Genomic DNA, 18,196 nt, shown 5'->3' with positions numbered 1-18,196 from the left:
TGGATTATTCAAAGGGAAAATTTTTTATTTTTTTTAATTTAAAAAGTCGACCAGACTGGCAAAAAGTGATCTTTATTTAAGTCGTAACGTTTCGTCCTCTTTATCGGGTCCTTTTCAAGTACAATCTAATATTGGCTGAAAACATTAATTTATGCCGAAACAAAACGAGTCCATGAGTCTGTGGCAGCAAACTCATAATGTCATATATGTCTCGGTAGTCAGTGGGTTTTTTATAGCGATGTCAATTTCTAAAATTTCCGAGCAGCAACCGTACGTTAGCGGATCTCGAATAAAACTCAATGTGGTTTATTGTCTAAATAGCAGACTTAAATCTGTGTTAAAAAATTGGTAGTTAAAAACCGATTGCTCCTCTGCCCCCTTTCCTGTTGCGAATGTTCATCGAGGGGAATTGTATTTAAGGGGAAAACAGGAGGCTCGTAGACCCAAATAGAAGATCGAATTTGCGAATGTATTGTAGAAAAACGAATGAACGGGCAATTCGTCTAGGAATAATGAACTCGAAGTGAGTCCTCTCATAAATAATGCGATATAAAATAGAGCTTGAGTTATTCTTTAGCTCAAAAGAGAGACGTTTATCGCCAAATTGAAAATTTAAGATTAAGGTGGGGAAGAAGATGCAAGTAATAATAAAAAATTGTATTTCGGATTAATCAAAATATCAACTTTTGAATTTTATTTGATAAATATCTCTAAAAACCGCATAAGATTAAATGTTCGAGATCAGAACATTAATTTGTAGTACAAAGTTATAAAAAATATCGGAGTTTTCTGTTCAAAATTTGAATCTTACGAAGCTGCCTTCTTATACCCTTCTAACTTTATAGCCCTTTCTTAAAAAAATAATCTAATATACCCTGTGCATACAAATCGCGCTCTATTGCTCGAGCGGAGATTGCTCGCCGCAGCCGCGGTTACATCTCGCGACTACGCTCTCCCGCGCACACGTGTGTGGAAGCCGTCGATTGTGCACGGCAAAACAAACGAGCGAGACGGCGGTTTCCAATTTCCGCGGCGGCAGACGTGAAATCAACGTCCGCACCGGTACCGGTGCGCGTGACCGTGCATTTATGCGCGCTGCCCCCGCGGTACCGCCGCCTGAGATTTCTCTATGGTCACCCACGGAGTTGCCGCTACCGAGAGTCAGTCTGGATCGACCCTAAGCCCTTAACTCGCCGTGTATTTCCCTCCCGATTCACCGTCGCAGTATCATCTCGGCTGTCGCATTCCCTTGCCTTGCTCTCCTGATGCACTTGGCTTGGAACTTCTCTAATAATAGGACGGACCACGGACCTTCGTCCGTGAGATCCTCGTCTAAACCGCTGAAACTCGAGCGCATCACGTTATGCTTTGATAATCTTACAAAAGAGAGAAGATATTTCTTTTAATTATTTATTCGTATCTTATTAATTAACCGGAGAAAATTGTCGAGTCAGAAGTGCGAGAGGAGGGCCTTGGGTGTCTATTCAAAATTCTTGAAGAATTTGTTGAGACAGAACGCGCTGCTGAAACTTGAGAATCTTACGAAACGTCCTCCATATTGTTTTAAAAACAGTAGAACCGTTCGGTTCGGCTTAGCAACGAACACGCGCGCGATACATTTAACATAACACATAAATACGAGTGACATAAAACGAATTTTTCACGGAGAAAATAACGTTTTATTTATATCCTTCCGGTGTGAAGAGACTTGAGGGTTTACGAACGGACACTTTGATCTTCTAGTTACTATGTCTACTAATTCTAGGGCTTGAAATGTGTCAGTTCTCGTTTTTTTAATGTATCGCAGTCGTGTTCGAATTCCTTTCAAACGTGTAATCAAAAATAATATCTCATAAACTCATATTTGATAAAGCGATGGTCGATAAAAAATGCAGTATTTCATACTTAGGAGCCCTCTTCTGTAAACGACATATTATTACGTGCTCTGCGCAGATCACGAGACACGGTAGTGTCTCGCGCCAAGTGTAAGCGTAGCTAGTTATAATATACCATAGAAAAGCTGCGCCAAGAGAACATTTTACGATCGTAACTTTTTTAGGGACATGTCGCTTTGAAGAATTTAAATATTACTTCTATTTTGAACAAGATTACGAGGTCTGTTAAAAAAAAAAATTCCCGAATTTTGCTTTTATAATTTTTGGAGATCTACTTGCAACTTATTCAGTCTTGTGTCTTTCACATTACTTTCCTTTTCGATTAATACACCACTCCCAACGCACTTTTGGAAACAGTCCTCGTACGTGCTTTTCGGTATCGCCCGCGAAGACCTGCGTCCACGATGCCTAGAACTTGGTCCGAGTTCTAGTCTTGAAAAAATGTGTAGCCAATCAACTTGCAGCTATTCCATAAATGACGTAAGAGCAATTTTGTGTGGCAAACGGTACTTTAGTGGGCGATGATATTAATGAGATGAGAAAAAGAAGTGAAAGAAGGGAGAAGGGGTAAGGGCGACAAACTCTAAAGGCGGGAAAGAAATGCCGTTCGGTAATGGAAAGCAGCGGTCAGAAAATTTTCAAGTGCTTTCGGCGCCGCAGGCACGGCTGCGTGCCGACACGTTCCTATGAATCATGATTTCGCATAGGCGTGGACATGCGCTTGCATCTGCGCCCGACGAGAGGCTACAGCAGACTCGCCACATAAATCTGCATCGCGGATGAGGGACGGGGGGGAGCACTTCTGCGAGAGGACAACTCGCAGCGAGTCGATAATTCCTTTACGTGGCAATACTCGACGAACGTTTCGCGGCGAATTAGGGTCAATTGCACCGACGGCATCTCCGGTCAATTAACTCTAACGATTTCCTGTTTCCTTGAGGGAATATTTAGCCACGTCGGTGAAGATTTAGCTAGATATTGCTATTTTTGCCAATCGCGGCCGTAAAAGAGATTCAGTCGAGTCAACGTAACTTAATGAGAACAATTAAATTTACAAATTCCGCCAATTCTTTCGAAATGAGATGTCTCACATTTGACATCAGAAAGATAACGCGATGCCTTCGAAAATTCTCTTGTAAAAATCTCTTTATTATTGTGGGTTTTCTTCCCTTGGGAAAATATTAACCTTAGAAAACCTTAAAATTTTACTTTAGAGAAATAAGAAATATGAAAAGTAAATTTGGACACTTTAAACTATTATTTAAGCTAAACTTAAAACTTACTTTAAGAATTTAAAAGAAAACTTTACGAATTGTGAAAAGTATGCGATATAACTTTTACCACGTGCGGTTTTCTTCTTTCGAGAAAGTGCTATGTCCAAGGGTTTTGTCGTAGACGTCTGCTAATATCTATCTAAATTCTACATGGAGAGAATTTACTCTTAAAATTTATTCTGAAAATTATATAATCGTGGGACAACACGGCATTCGAAAAATCTTATGAGAGCTTATTTGAAATTTTTCATACATTTTAACATGGCATTTTGAAAGACTCTCAAAAAGCTCAAAATACCATGTTGTCTCACGATTTTCAAGGTAAATTTTAAGGGAAAATTCTCTCCGTGCAGATAATGGCACTCAATGATATTTTTCAATTATAATATTATGTCTAACAATATTATCGAATGCCCATTTTTCCGGGCGTATTAAAAAAGATCGCGAAGACACGTCGCCGAGGGCAAAGGACGGTCGCCACCGTTAACTGGCTGATAGCCAAAGTTCGGGGAAAGCATGGAAGAGAAGGCAAAAGGCCTGTAATTGTATCGCGTCTCGCGAACTCTCGGCGATCGGGCTGTTCTGGAAACCGATCACGCGCGGTAACGTGCGGTTCTCTCGGAAAATCGCGCCGCGGGAGCAGCGCGCGAGCCAGAAAGGAAGCCGGGAGAGGAGCCCGCGACCGTTTTATGCGCCTCACGTAGAGCCGCGACGACAAGTGCAAGGACCCCGCGGGTTGTCGCGGCCGCTGCGAGCCGTTGCACCCCGGAATTCCAGAGTGCCTTCCTTTTGTGACCTGTTATCTGTTTCCCGCGAGATATACCCGGAAATGTGCTGACGCTTCAGGGCGCGCATAAAGCAGCCGCGCCGAGGATAAAAACGAACGCGCGAAGGTAACGAGCGAAGGAGTCGAAAATGATACCCGGTCAAGGTGCACGTCGCGTGAATAAAAACGACGAATCGTCGACGAGCTAGCATTTACGTGTCCAAATTTATTGTACTAAGTTACCGTTAAGTTAATAAGGAGCTGATTTTAAATATAGCACAGTAATAAGAGAATTAGATATGATAATGTCTATAATAAATAAATACATGCAGGGATAAAGTTTGTCTGAAGGCCAAATTAGACTAGCAATTGCCGACTCGGATTGGGTTGGGATTGGCGACCGACCGATTGTCCTCTAGCCAATGAGAGCAAAGCAGCCAGCGAAATCGACTCTCATTAGCTAGAAAACAATCTGTAATCGCCAATCCCAATCCAATCCGAGTCGGCAATTACTCGGATGGGATTGGCGATTGTTTTCTAGCCAATGAGAGTCGATTAAATCGCTGGCTGCTGTGCTCTCGTTGACTACAGGACAATCGCCGATCGCCAATCCCATCCGAGTCGACAATTGCTAGTCTGATTCGGCCTTGAGAGAAATAAGTGCAACAATCGGAGCAGATGCACTCGATACCGTGATAAAATATTGAGAACCTCGGATCTTTGGAAAAATAATATTCTCACATTCACTGTCTCACTCCCGCTTTCATTCCGAGATCGTAACGTCGCGATCCCCGCCTGATTGTGCAAATCTTGCAACATCGCGGCACAATGAGATAATGAGGTACGGCAAATGAGACAGAGCAAACAGCGCTGCCCAGCTAATGTTTGATCTGCGATAACGCAAATCAAAACTCGCGCGAACGCTGTATGCACCTTCGTATGAACATCGGGAGAGTCAATTAAATCGATGAGCGAGATCGCAATGCTCGCTCAATTGAAAAATTAAATCGCAATTTTTCTGCGCTAACAACGCCGCGACATTATCCCTCGGCTACTCGGAGTACACAAAGGACTATGTACCTACATATCTTTTATCGCCATTCCAACATTCTTAGAGCATTGACTAGCCTCGCTATATATAATCTAAGAAATTATCACAAATTCACCCGCCATGACTCATTAAATTAGATACAATTTCTGCTCACAGCCAGTGAAAGTTTCATTTAAACGGAACGGTATATTGAAATCAAAATGATTATTTGTCACATTATTGTTACTTACGCTCACTAGTAATTTCCATAGTTTCAACATTTCTCGCTCGCAGGTTTAAATAACACGCGTCGGTTTTATGTAAAGTTAGCAACTAAGCAACGTTTGAAAAGTAAACGTGCATGATAATACTTTCGTTTGCTAAGAATGTCAAGTTTCTTAACGAATATTTTACTTGTATCTTTCTTCGAGGGCACGGCGATAGAATTGTTACAGTCGTTTTTTGTTGCATTAAATCAACAAGTTGGGAGAGATTTACAAAAGCCACAGGCTCGACAAATATTTGTACGGTCGCCCACGATCGATTATCGTCCGTCAGGTGGATCGGGCGGCCTATCTCCGATAAGTGACTTCTACGTAACGTACGACGTCAAGTCCGTGGTTGTAAAAACCGACCGGAGAGATATTCCAAATATTTTACATTCAGCAGCTGAGTACACTTTTCGAACAAGACGAGGACGTCCGCGACCGTACTGTCGCCACGAGGATGATCCCGGAGACGAGTCACGCGAGGGAAAACGCTAGGTTACTCAGCAAATTGGAAAATTACCGTGAAGCGGAAAACCGAGCAGCTTGTAAATAAAATATCTCGGCGAGTGACGACACTGAGGATGTGCTCCTAGCCCGGAGATCGCAACGAGAGAAACGAGATAGCTCTTGAAGCAAGTTTCCCTTGAACACACGACAGATTTTACGGGCGCAGCAATGGTTGTAATTATGTAAGCGCGGCAGGTTTTTACGAAATCGGAGTCTTCGTCCTCGCAACCGTCCTTGGGATCAGTGCCGATCGGGTCCATGGAATAGCAAGTAGGTAGCGAGAAAGAATGGAGAGACCCACAGAAAATAATGCACAGGCAAAGGTTCTGTGCCCCGGACTGGGAAAACGATCGCCTCTCTAAAGCTTTTCACGGGCGTTCTGGCGCGCGCGCGAGCGACAATAACTTACTCTGTGCCTCACTTTCACCCTCCCGGACGACGTCGCTGATATTGACGGTTCTTATCGCTCCACCAGCCGATACATCGCGCACCGCGCGGTTTCGATCCGCTCCGCTTCAGCGTCGATCACACGTGGCGAATGGCTCGGGACGATCGCCAATCCGGCCCCGTTGGCGTGAACCTCCGTTAATTGCCACGCGACACGCCTGAACCGGAACGCACAAAGCGGTCGCTCTTCGAGAAAATCCGTTTCTCCGTAACGATCGTGCCGTCACGTTCACGTGACATCGTGAGTAACGCCGATCTCACGCTTCGTCAGGCGGATTTCAATCGCACTTCTAACACTCTCGACCCAGAGCACGAGATACGAACGAAGCGGAGACACCTCAACACTGCTTTCAACTGCTGCCGAAAAAAAAATCTCTATCGATGCAACCAAGGGTGCCCGAGCGCTCACTCGCGGGCGACGGACGAGCGTGCCCGAATCACCCCCGTACACACGTCACACGACACGCGGCGATAAGGGAGATAACGAGCGGACACTGCGGCCGATCGAAGCGTGTCCCACAGATCAAAAAGGCGCACCGTAGAAATGAAAAAGGAAGAAGAGAGACGCGTCGGGGCGCCAGTAGATCTCGGGCGGCAGGTGGAGGCTGAGCAGCCTTCGCTGCTCGAGCAACAGGTAGACACTGGCGACGAGAGGCGGCCGAGGATGGGAGCGGAGCGAGCGTGCCAGCTCTCGGATGGACGAGCACGGGATCGAAATGCCGGGATGCCGGAGCGGCTCGTTAAGCCGGCGTCCACAATGGCGGGAAGGCGGAGCGGGTGTCGAATCGCGATAAGCGCTCGCCGAGCGCATTCCTATATGTCGTCCCACGTCGCCGGATAATCGTGTCGGATAACCGACAGTTATATTGACGGCCGCGAGTGTGACTCGGCCCGGGAATTAGAGGTGTGGTAATTGCACCGCCGATTATCTGTGCGCGATACAACGCGATGGGAAATTCGAACGCGTGCGTTCCGCCCGGCAGTGCGACGGGGTTGCGTTATCGCGAAGGACTTCTCGAATTTTTACATTCCTCGGGAATCACGTGCAACGCGCGTGCTGCTCCAATGTAGCAAATATACGCTGAGGAACATTTTTCATCGGATAAACCAATTAAATAGTATTCCCGGGGGTTAATTTTTCCGATTACGTTTTCCGACTAAATTATGGATACATCCGATGAAATTTGATTGAAAGACCGATCACATATTTCATCGGATATACAATGTAAAGGGATATATCCGTTTGTTATTATGTAATTGGATTATCCAATTATATTTAATCGGACATTTTTCTCAGTGCAGTATAAAAAGAAAGAGAGAGAGAGAGGGGAGGGAAGGCGAGAAAGATTTTAATTACGGCTGTATATCCTCGTTGCGAAACAATTATTTTTACATGAATGCTTTTGTGCACTGAGAAAAATTTCTACCGAATAAACTAATTAAATACTGACGTTTAATTTTTCCGATTATGTTTTTCGATTAAATTATGTGTAGGTGAAATTTACCCGATGAAATGCGGACGGAGATAATTTTCTCTTAAAATTTACCCTGAAAATCATGTAATCGCGGGACAACATGGCATTTTGAACAACTTTATGAGAGTTTTCTGAAATTTTGCCATACATTTAACTAGTAATCTTACTAGTAAAATGTATGGCAAAATTTCAGAAAACTCTCACAAAGTTGCCAATCAAACTCTCATGAGTAATTTATGAGTAATTTACTAGTAAAATGTATACTAAGTGTAATTACTAGTAAAAAGTATAGTAAAATTTCAAAAACTCATAAATAAATTAGTATGGCTCATATGTGTTAAACACAAATTTCAAGAAATAAAGGGCTCAGAGCCGTGACAGGGAGGCAGTGTCTAAATATTTTATTCTAAGTTTATTGCGAAAAAATATCACTCTAGCCGAGGTGACTTAGAATAAAATATTTAGACACTGCCACCCTGTCACGGCTCTGAGTCCTTTATTTCTTGAAACTCTCATAAAATTCTTCGAAATACCGTGTTGTCCCACGATTACATAATTTTCAGGATAAATTTTAAGAGAAAATGCTCTCCATGCAGTTACTAATAAAATATGTTCGAAAAACCGATCGTATTTTTCGTCGAACCAACAATTTGGTAGGATACATCCGTTTGTTATTATGTAATTGGATTATCCGATTATATTTAATCGGGCATTTTTCCCAGTGTGAACGTATGCGAGCGTTTCTTTTCTACTGCTTTTATGAATTATTCATATTGTATAATACAATTTTTCTGCAAGACCTGCGTACAGCTTAGGGACTTATCTCCACCGTGTAATAAAGTACGAATCTCGTTTTCTAAATGCGATTAAATCGTACAAGGCGGAAAAGACCGATCCCGCGTAATACAGAGGCTAAAGTTAAGTCGAACACGACAATTGCGCAATACGCTTTAGCACAACTGTATGTCGATCTGATTAATAACTCGACTATTAAAACGTTACATCGGTATATCACAGATCAATGCGCATGTATAACAGGATTTTCCGATAGTTGTCAGAGATATCTGTGAAATAAACTGTCGCTGATGAATTTTCAGCGCTAATCTTGCGGCGCGCACGATATTAAAGTACAGTATGATCGATACGTCAAGAAATATGTGACAACTGGCATACGTTCGTTACTTATAGAATGCCGTAAATTAACGTCGTGAACGTACTCGGTGTTTTCTATTGAATAATCGATTGATCGCGCACAATTGACTAAGAAAAACTGATAATGTTCCTCCTAACAAATGTAGAAATTAAATCAGCTGATTCATTGCATAATATAATATAATCGCTGTAATTAAAGCCATTCTCTCGGTTGTCTTTTAAATCAAATGTGCATCAAGTTTTTAATACAAAACACAGGGTTTTAATAATTGATATTGTCTCTTGCTTTCAATATTCAAAATTTCAGCTTATTTATAAACGTGTTTTAGATGAGATTGTTCATCTTATTCTTTAAGCACTCGACAATTTTACTTTATCTTGTCTCAAAAATTTTCATACAAATCGAGAGAACACATTAGATCTAGTTTCTCTCGAGTTTCAATCAGAAATATTCGTGCATGCAGGAACACTCCTCTATGGCGCGGTTTTGTTTAAATCCGAATCTCTACTCTCGTAGAAAAAGGAGCAATTTAAAATTATACACAAAACATCCTCGAGCCGTAATATCTTTTAGGTACTTGAAAAATTTGCCACCACTTTATCGAAACGCACATCGATACACGTTACTTTTTGTTCTGATCTCAGCTAACACTTGGCGTCTTTTATCTCTCTCTTGTTATTTTTCAAGATAATCGCTGGGAAAAATGTCCGATTAAATATAAACGAATAATCCAAATTACACAATAACAAACGGATGTATCCGATTAAATTGTTGGTTGAAAAATCTGATCGGGTTTCCAATTAAATTTCATCGGTAACTGCATTTCATCGGGTGAATCCCGTCGGACGTATCCATAATTTAATCGGGAAACGTAATCGGAAGAATTAACCGTCGGAAACGCAATTTGATCGGTTCGTCCGATGGAATGCTTTCTCGGTGAGTCCTACCGGCCTATAAGCTACACCTAGGTGTGAATGCCGCTTCAGTGCGTGAGAAGGTAGGGAAAAGGAGGGGGAGGAGTTCAATCGTCGCAATGAATTACAACGAGCCAGTCACTGCGAGTGACTCACCGAGTACTCTAGCCACCGGCCGCGGCCGCGGCCGCTGCCGCACGGCGCGCGTCACACGCCGATAAAAGGCTCTCTCGAGTCTCCTTGCTCTGGAAAGAGGAATTTGAACCGTTCGAGAGGGAAGTGAATAACACGAGCCGAGCATTAGGCGGATGCCAGGGGGTCCCGGGGCACCCCCCGCCCCCGCCCCCCCGCCCCCGCGTCCAGCCTGGACCGGTTCGACCGCGAATTATATGAATCATCGAAATACCGTATCGGAGCGCGTCTATAAGCGCGCCAACGTGGATTCCGAGTAAAATCATGGGCCTAACGGTATCCTAGGGAAATACTGAGAGCGCGTTTGTTCGCGGATTACAGCGATTACTGCGATGACGAGGGGCACTTTGCGCTAAGTGACGGGCTCGACGGCGGAACGATAAGCTGAATTTGTCCCCTGTGCTCGGCACACTTTCGGAAAGTGCATTGAAAACGAAATGCTTTCACGGGTAAAGCGAATCCGTTAGAGGAATATCGTGTGCGTAGCTGGTTTAGCCGACCGAATGATCTCGAGAGCATTAATTTTTAATTATTCCCACGGAGTCTTGGAGATTTCACACTCACTTTTTAAATTTGCATATATCGCGATTACGTCCGATCTCTGCAGAGAGCCGTCACAGAACGAAGTTTAAATGCCTCGCAATTGTTTTACAAAATATATTTTGGCGCTTGTTTGACGCGTACCATCCTGCAGGAAGGGGGGAGGCCTGAAGGACCCCGCACGGGCAATTACGGGGGGAAACCGAGCGCGAGTAATTAAAAGTTAAACGACGCGTGTCATATAAATCTGCAGACGCGCGCACGTAAAGTTACCGTCATTTAAAATTATCGTGTCTAAATAATTACGAGATCCCACGGCGTTTCCGGAATACGCGAGCCGCGCGCACTTATACATTGCACGTGGCGACGCGAGGCGTACGTGGTATTCGCTAATTGACAGTCAAAGGGTAAACGCGGCAATTCTTAAACGGCGCGTGCTTCTGTTCGCTCAGCTCGACGCGGCATTAATTATGTTACAAGCGTATATACTGTTATATTTAGCGGCGTCGGGATACGCGCGCACACGCGGGGATTTCCCGATGAACAGTTCGCGCGCACGCGGATTCCTCGCCGCGCGCAACGCGAATATTTGATGCAACGTTCTCACGCAGCCGAGGACACGCGGGTGTCGTAATGTAAGAGCCGCGCGCATCTTCCCCGAGTTCAACGCGATGCGGCTCGAGTCGCTCGAGGTCGAAGAGATGCGTCCTCTTCGAATTGGAACGCGTCTCGCGCGGAGATTCCGCGTCGCGAAGACTCGCGGAACGGAGCTCGTCGCGCGATTCGTTATAGTGGCGGTTTTACAAATGCGCGTCTAATGCTCATTTCTGCACGGAGGAATTTTTTTTTAAATTCACCCTAAAAGTCACGTAATCGTGGGACAACTTGGCATTTTGAAAAATTTTACGAGTGTTTTAATTTCACCGTATATTTTATTAGTAAAATTTCAAAAAACTGTCATGACATTGTTCGAAATGCCACGTTGTCCCACGATATTCAGGATAAATTTTAAGAAAAAATTCTCTCCGTGTAGTAAAATGCATGGTAAAATTTCAAAAAGCTCTAAAATTCCTCGAAATGCCGTGTTGCCCGACGATCACACGATTTGTAAGATAAATTTTAAGGGAAAATTCTCTCCGTGTATCATTGCAGATTAATTTTAATCCCTGTTTAATTAGCAAGTTTTTATCTTGTTCCAATTCCTGAGACTATATAGTCTCTATATAGAGAAAGATTGAAATTAAGTTAAACAGAGATCAACGTTAAACTGCATTGGCTGAAACTTGGGTAGAAATGGACATGAGTCGAGAATGTTTCCGCGCGCGTTACATTATCTCGTGTTCTCCGCGGTTGCGAATCACCGACAAACGCACCCGTGCTCGCGTTCGCTTATCGGAGTTACCTAAATGCCCCCGCCGAAGGCTCCGAAACGAGCCTTATTATCTTCCACGCGCGGAACCCGCGTCTAAACCCGAGAGATCGATGCGTGCGATGTGCTGATGCACCGAGCATACAGTACGCGGCCCCCGATACCTTCTGCACCTTTCACCGGTGGTACGATAAGGTATTATATTTAAAGCAACGACACGTAACGTCGCGCAGCTGGAAGGAATGAAGAAATCGCCGCCGCGCGTTTTATCGCGATTTATCCGTATTCGCGGAATGCGATATCGTAATTGCATCACAAGAAGGACACGCGTTTCTCCCTCTCTCTCTCTCCGACGTACCCCGTCACTATTCAATTTTCCAGCTCGGGGAACACGCGTTTAACGACGCACGAGAGCACCAAATATACACGAATTATCTTCTTTCGCTCCTTATTTTCGCAATTACATACGGGAACTGTGCGTTGCAAAGGTAGCGAGTAAATCGTTCTGGAAGCGATCCCGGCGAAACGCCTGCTGCTTCTGCCATTACTCTCGGCAGCCGAAACAAAAAGACGGCGGCCACAAAGAATCGGAGCGCGCGTTTCCATCTCGATCTACGAATACCCGACGCCGAGAACTTTCTCAGTGCGGAATGAAAATGCGCGGCGCCGTTCAAGGAGGCACGGCACGTGTGGCATTCGGCCATTCGTGCATCGCTCATCTGTACAGCGATGGTCAGAAAGGTTGCCCGACGTCTTACAATAAGTTTTCGAAATATTCGTATGTATCACTGCCTAGATATTCGTACATGTCATTCCCTTGCTCTAACTCGTGGGAAACTGTACCTTAGAAGAAACCTTAAAGGTTCGCTTTAAAAAATAAGAAATGTGAAAAGTAAATTTGGACACTTTAAACTTTTACTTAAGGTAAACGTAGAACTTACTTTAAGAGTTTAGAAGAAAACTTGAAGAGTTGTGAAAAGTATGTGACACAATTTATAATATGAAATTCTTCTTTCGAGAAAGTGCTATGTCGCGCGGCCCTCTAGCGGGAACTTCGACAAGCTTGGCTGTCTAAAAATTGCTTGTGTCCAAAATTACTCTACAATTTCTTGAGTAACCTTTTAACTTCTTCAAGTAAACTCTTGGATTTGAAAGATTAAAAACTATAATTTCGTTTAAAGTAAATTTGCCCGAGGAAATAACGCGTCACTGCACATATCCGTGAGCAAAGATGGACTGTATTTTCGAAATTTATCACACTGAGAAAAATTTTCATCGGATAAACCAATTAAATAGTGTTTTCGATGGTTAAGTTTAAACTATGGATACATCCGATTAAATTTATCCAATGAAATACAGTTACCGGTAAAATTTGCTTGAAAAACCGATCACACTTTTCATCGGATATATCAGTTTGTTAATATTATGTAATTGGACTATCCGATTATATCTAATCGGACATTTTTCTCAGTGTAGATTTGTTAACATCACGAAAGTGCCATAGATTTCCGCGAACCGTTCTCGGCTTTTTTTTTGCTGGCACTCTGTTAACCCAGAGACCGAACCGACAGCGAACCGCGATCGTTATCAAAGAGAGTCATTCAACCAAGTTCCGATACATATTAAACAGATATCGGATACCGCAAGTACGCTCGGCGGATGCGCGTGGGACGGAATTGCCGAACCGGCGGCGGCCGGAGCGGAGCGGCACGGGTCCCGGCGATATCGTCAGCGCCATGGAAAATCGACGGCCGTACGCGGATCATTTCTCCCGCATCGACGGGACACCGCGGCGGTTTCCTTCTCCCGCAACGGGGAAAACTTTCTCGAGATGCAACGATCTCGCTCGCCGCGCGCTCGCTCGCCCAACCGCGGTGCGTACAACGCATTCGCGGAAGGTTCTATATATAGCGGCGCCGCAGATACGCGCCCGAGTTTAATGTTGCGACCGGGCCGGGAGCCCGGGTTCGTAAGTAATTGCGGGCGTGAAATCCGGTTCGCGCGGCGGCGGCATTGCGCGAATACGTGTTATTATCGGTGGCCGATCGGAAACTGGCCGGATAGGAGCTTTCATAAGCGCGCGCGTGCACGCGACACCCGCCGTCGTCGTCCCGCGGGCGAGGTATGCCGACCGGCCCGCGTCCTGGATACACCGATGACCGGCTACTCCAGAAACTGGATTCGACGGGGAACGGGGAATAGCTGGGATTTTCGGCCGATTGCGTGCGAGAACGAGTCTCGAGGTTCCGTTCTCGCGTCTTCTCGCGTGGGTCCCGCGGGAGAGAGCGTCCTGAGCGAGTCCGAAACGAACGAGGTTGCCTCTGGGGCTCCATTCGGAGCAAACTTACAGCGAATTCGGTTGCTTGCACACTGAGAAAAATGTCCGATTAAATCTAATCGGACAATCCAATTACGTAATAACAAACGGATAGATCCGATTTAACTGCATATCCGATGAAAAATGTGATCGGTTTTTCTATCAAATTTTATCGGTAACTGTATTTTACCGGATAAATTTCATCGGATGTATCCATAATTTAATTGAAAAACATAATCGGAAAAAATGTGACCATCGGTACACACTATTTAATCGGTTTATCCGATGAAAATTTTTCTCAGTGCACTAGTGCGCACCGAGGGTTGTTTACAGTCAATTCTTATATTTAATGGATCGTCTTGAATATCTCTTGAAATATTTCGGAGCTTGTTTACAGTCAATTCTTATATTTAAGGATTGTCTTAAATATCTCTTGATTGTCTTAAATATCTCTTAAATATTTCGGAGCCAGTAAAATGATCTGTATAGCATCCATGCGGATCATTTTTTGGCTTACTACTTTTTGAACGTGTGTTTAAGACAAAGTTAAATATAAAAATTGACTATAAACCTTGGTGTGTGCACCCAGTGCGCACTAGTGCAAGCAATCGAATTCGCTATTAGCCACGCCGCGTGCTACCGACGTCTCACGGGAATCAGAATGCGATTTGCAATTTTTTTTCGCGTGGAATACGATTAGGTACGTATTTAAATTTTGTCCGATAATTTTATGTAAGACATTTTCAAAGCGCGAGCGTTTGATTCGTAATGTTACTGAGCGCGTTTTCATTTTGATATTTCCGGGGAGATTTTAGCGAGATTATTTCCAGAGAGAAATTGTGCGAGGTGCAATGAGATAAATTTAGAGGCCGAGAAATCCAAGGCGTTGCGGAGCAGTGACGCTCGTAAGGAGATAAGAGAGTATCAAGGTCGACGCGATATCGCAGTTCAATTTACGCGAGAGAAGAAGGTATCGAGTTTCCGTAAACACCGTGTACTGACACGGAGGAGAAGTTACAACTACTTCCATCGCCCATTCACTCAGCTGTATTAACAAATAGTGAATAAGCTTCAGACCTTTTCATCGAGTATAGCCCTACACTGAGAAAAACTTCCATCGGTTAAACCGATTAAATAGCGTTTCGCCACACTGAGAAAAATTTTCATCGGATAAACCAATTAAATAGTATGTCCGATGGTTAATTTTTCCGATTACGTTTTCCGATTAAATTATGGATATATCCGATGAAATTTATCCGATGAAATGCAATTACCGATGAAATTTCATTGAAAAACCGATCAAATTTTTCATCGGATATACAATTTAATCGGATATATCCGTTTGTTATCATGTAATTGGATTATCCGATTATATTTAATCGGACATTTTTCTCAGTGCATGGTTAATTTTTCCAATTACGTTTTCCAATCACATTACGGACATGTCCGATGAAATGCAGTTACCGATGAAATTTGATTGAAAAACCGAGCATATTTTTCATCGGATGTAAGTTTAATTGGATATAGCCGTTTGTTATTATGTAATTGGATTATATTTAATCGGACATTTTTCTCAGTGTAAGAATTATATTTTCAATAGGAAGTATAATACGTAGATTAATATTGTTCTCAATTAATGGAATCCTGCATCAATTAGCTTCTTGAAACTATCGATACGTTTCACTCGGTTAAAAAAATTGAGGAACGAATAAGGAGATCACGATCCTACAAAACCGTTGAGTTGAGAGATTAAACGTCGAGAAGGCCGAAAGATAAGCAACTTGTCGCGATAGAAACACATGTGTCCAACGATCTGTGTCTCTATCTCACTATTAGACGTACAAAAAGCTTACTCGCGATTCTCTCTCGGGAGCAGTTTGGACTCTATAAACCTATCGTTAGAATTCGTGTATCGGAAGCACTGGGGCAACTCTCCGGATCACGTTCTAAAAATATACGCCAAATAAATCTTTCGATTATGCATCCGAAACGGGTCCCCTCCTCGGCCCGTACGTAGTGACCTCGCCGCAATTTGATCGTCAGTTAACCCTTGTACTATCGAGAGGGGTCTGCCGGACCCCAACAGCGAGGTTTCATTCATGTTACGTTTTTAGCATCGCACTCGAGAGTGTCCGTCATCTCTTTACTTCACTCAAGTGGAATCGTCAGGCAAATTCTATTATTCGCATTCCACTAAATAAGCGACACGATATTATATATGACACAAGCGTTTATTGTCAACATCGAAAACACTTCAGTTAATTAAAATTAATACAATTGATGCAGCCGTTTGACTTATAAGCCAATAGCGCAAAATTAGTGTTACATGCTTGTGGATTAAATGGCAGATAAATGTCGAGTTTTATATTTCTCCGTAACTTTTGCACGTATAAAAATATATAAGTGTATATATATATATGTACACACTGAGAAAATTTTCCATCGGAAAATCCGATTAAATAGTGTTTCCAATGGTTAATTTTCCCGACTACGTTTTCCAATTAAATTATGGATACATCCGATGAAATTTTGTTGACAAACCGATCATATTTTTCATCGGATATACAATTTAGTTGGACGTATCCGTTTGTTATTATGTAATTGGATTTTCCGATTATATTTAATCGAACATTTTTCTCAGTGTATTTAAATAAATTTCTCCGTAACTTTTGCATGCACGGAGAGAGTTCTCTCTTAAAATTTACCTGAAAATCGTGTAATCGTGGGACAACGTGGCATTTCGAAGAATTTCACGAGAGTTTCTTGAAATTTTACTATACATTTTGGCAAAATTTCATAAAATCCTTCGAAATACCGTGTTGTGTCCCACTCTGAGAAAAATGTCCGATTAAATATAATCGGATAATTACATAATAACAAACGGATATATCCGATTAAATTGTATATCCGGTGAAAAATGTGATCGGATTTTTCAAGAAAATTTTATCAGTAACTGCATTTCACCGGACGTGTCCGTAGTTTAACCGAGAAATGTAATCGGAAAAATTAACCATCGGAAACACTGTTTAGTTGGTTTAGCCGATGAAAAGTTTTCTCAGTGCACAATTACACATTTTAAGAGGAAACTTCTCGCCGCGTGTACGCTGCGCGGAGCGCATTATACAAATTTAACTCGATTAGAAATAACGCACCGAGACCAAGATCTTGGAGCAGACCTTATGTTAGGCGCAGCGGACACTGCTCCCTCCCATAAAACGGAGTTCGCCGCGTAACACGACGTACCGCGTGTGTCCGAAGGAAGAAAAGTGCGCGCGGAATAATGCGTGCGGTAGGGGATGGCGCCAATCCGCGTCCTCCCGTGCCGCGCCGCGCCGCTCCTCGTCGCCGCCGCGCCGCGGCCGCGGCCGCGGCTCTCGGCCAGCGGAGTAGCTACGAGATATTCGAGTTTTTATCCTCGGTGTCCCGCATCCCTTTAATTCGTATTTATCCACGTCGCAAATCGAAGTGGTAAGTTGTTTAATGCGGAGAACCGGTCCTTTTTCTCTCGAAAAAAATAAATTATACATGTCTGTGGGAGGAACGCAAATGATTTCTATCACTTTGCGTCGTGTCGGCTTGCAAAATCATATTATAAAACCGACGTTATTCGGAAAAACGTTCAGGACGCTGAAAGCAAATGGGAATTCCATTTATTATTAGCACGCGATATTTTATGTTTGAGATAGTATTGAGCAGAGAGAAATTTAGAGCGCGAGCATCTTAATAATTAATAAGCATCTCGCTCGATGACTTGAATTTCGACATGTTAAACGGTAACAGATTCAATTTCTACTCCGAGCTATTAGCGATACAGTCAGACCCCGATAAAAGAAAAATGTTCTCCAACGCTTTTAAAAGTGAATACTGAATGTGCAGCTCCCTCGCGTTTGCTTTCGGGGCAAGTGTTATAGCTACGCGCCTGTCCTCGGACGTATTAGTATCCCTAAGTATATCTCACACTGCAGAAGGAGCGTGAGAGAGAGAGAGAGAGAGAGAGAGAGAGAGAGAGAGAGAGAGAGAGAGAGAGAGAGAGAGAGAGAGAGAGAGA

General features: G+C 43.3%; 1 protein-coding gene across 3 annotated transcripts in view; it reads right to left on the bottom strand.

The window, feature by feature from the left end:
- LOC105567640 overlaps nt 1-18,196 on the bottom strand; it is a 54,934-nt gene that overhangs the window by 8,117 nt on the left and 28,621 nt on the right. The window contains exon 1 of one of the 3 annotated variants that reach the window (XM_012022671.1): nt 6,151-6,882. The exons of the other annotated variants lie outside the window; for them this stretch is intronic. The gene's annotated coding sequence lies outside the window, so the exon portion shown is untranslated. Of the gene's footprint in view, nt 1-6,150; nt 6,883-18,196 lie in introns of those variants that run through there. 3 annotated transcript variants of the gene reach the window in all.

This window comes from Vollenhovia emeryi, unplaced genomic scaffold (assembly GCF_000949405.1).
Source record: "Vollenhovia emeryi isolate VEMERY1.0 unplaced genomic scaffold, V.emery_V1.0 DF939136.1, whole genome shotgun sequence".
In the NCBI taxonomy this organism is placed as follows: Eukaryota; Metazoa; Arthropoda; class Insecta; order Hymenoptera; family Formicidae; genus Vollenhovia; species Vollenhovia emeryi.
Note: the sequence above shows the minus strand (reverse complement) of the source record. Positions and strands in the feature narration are given on the sequence as shown.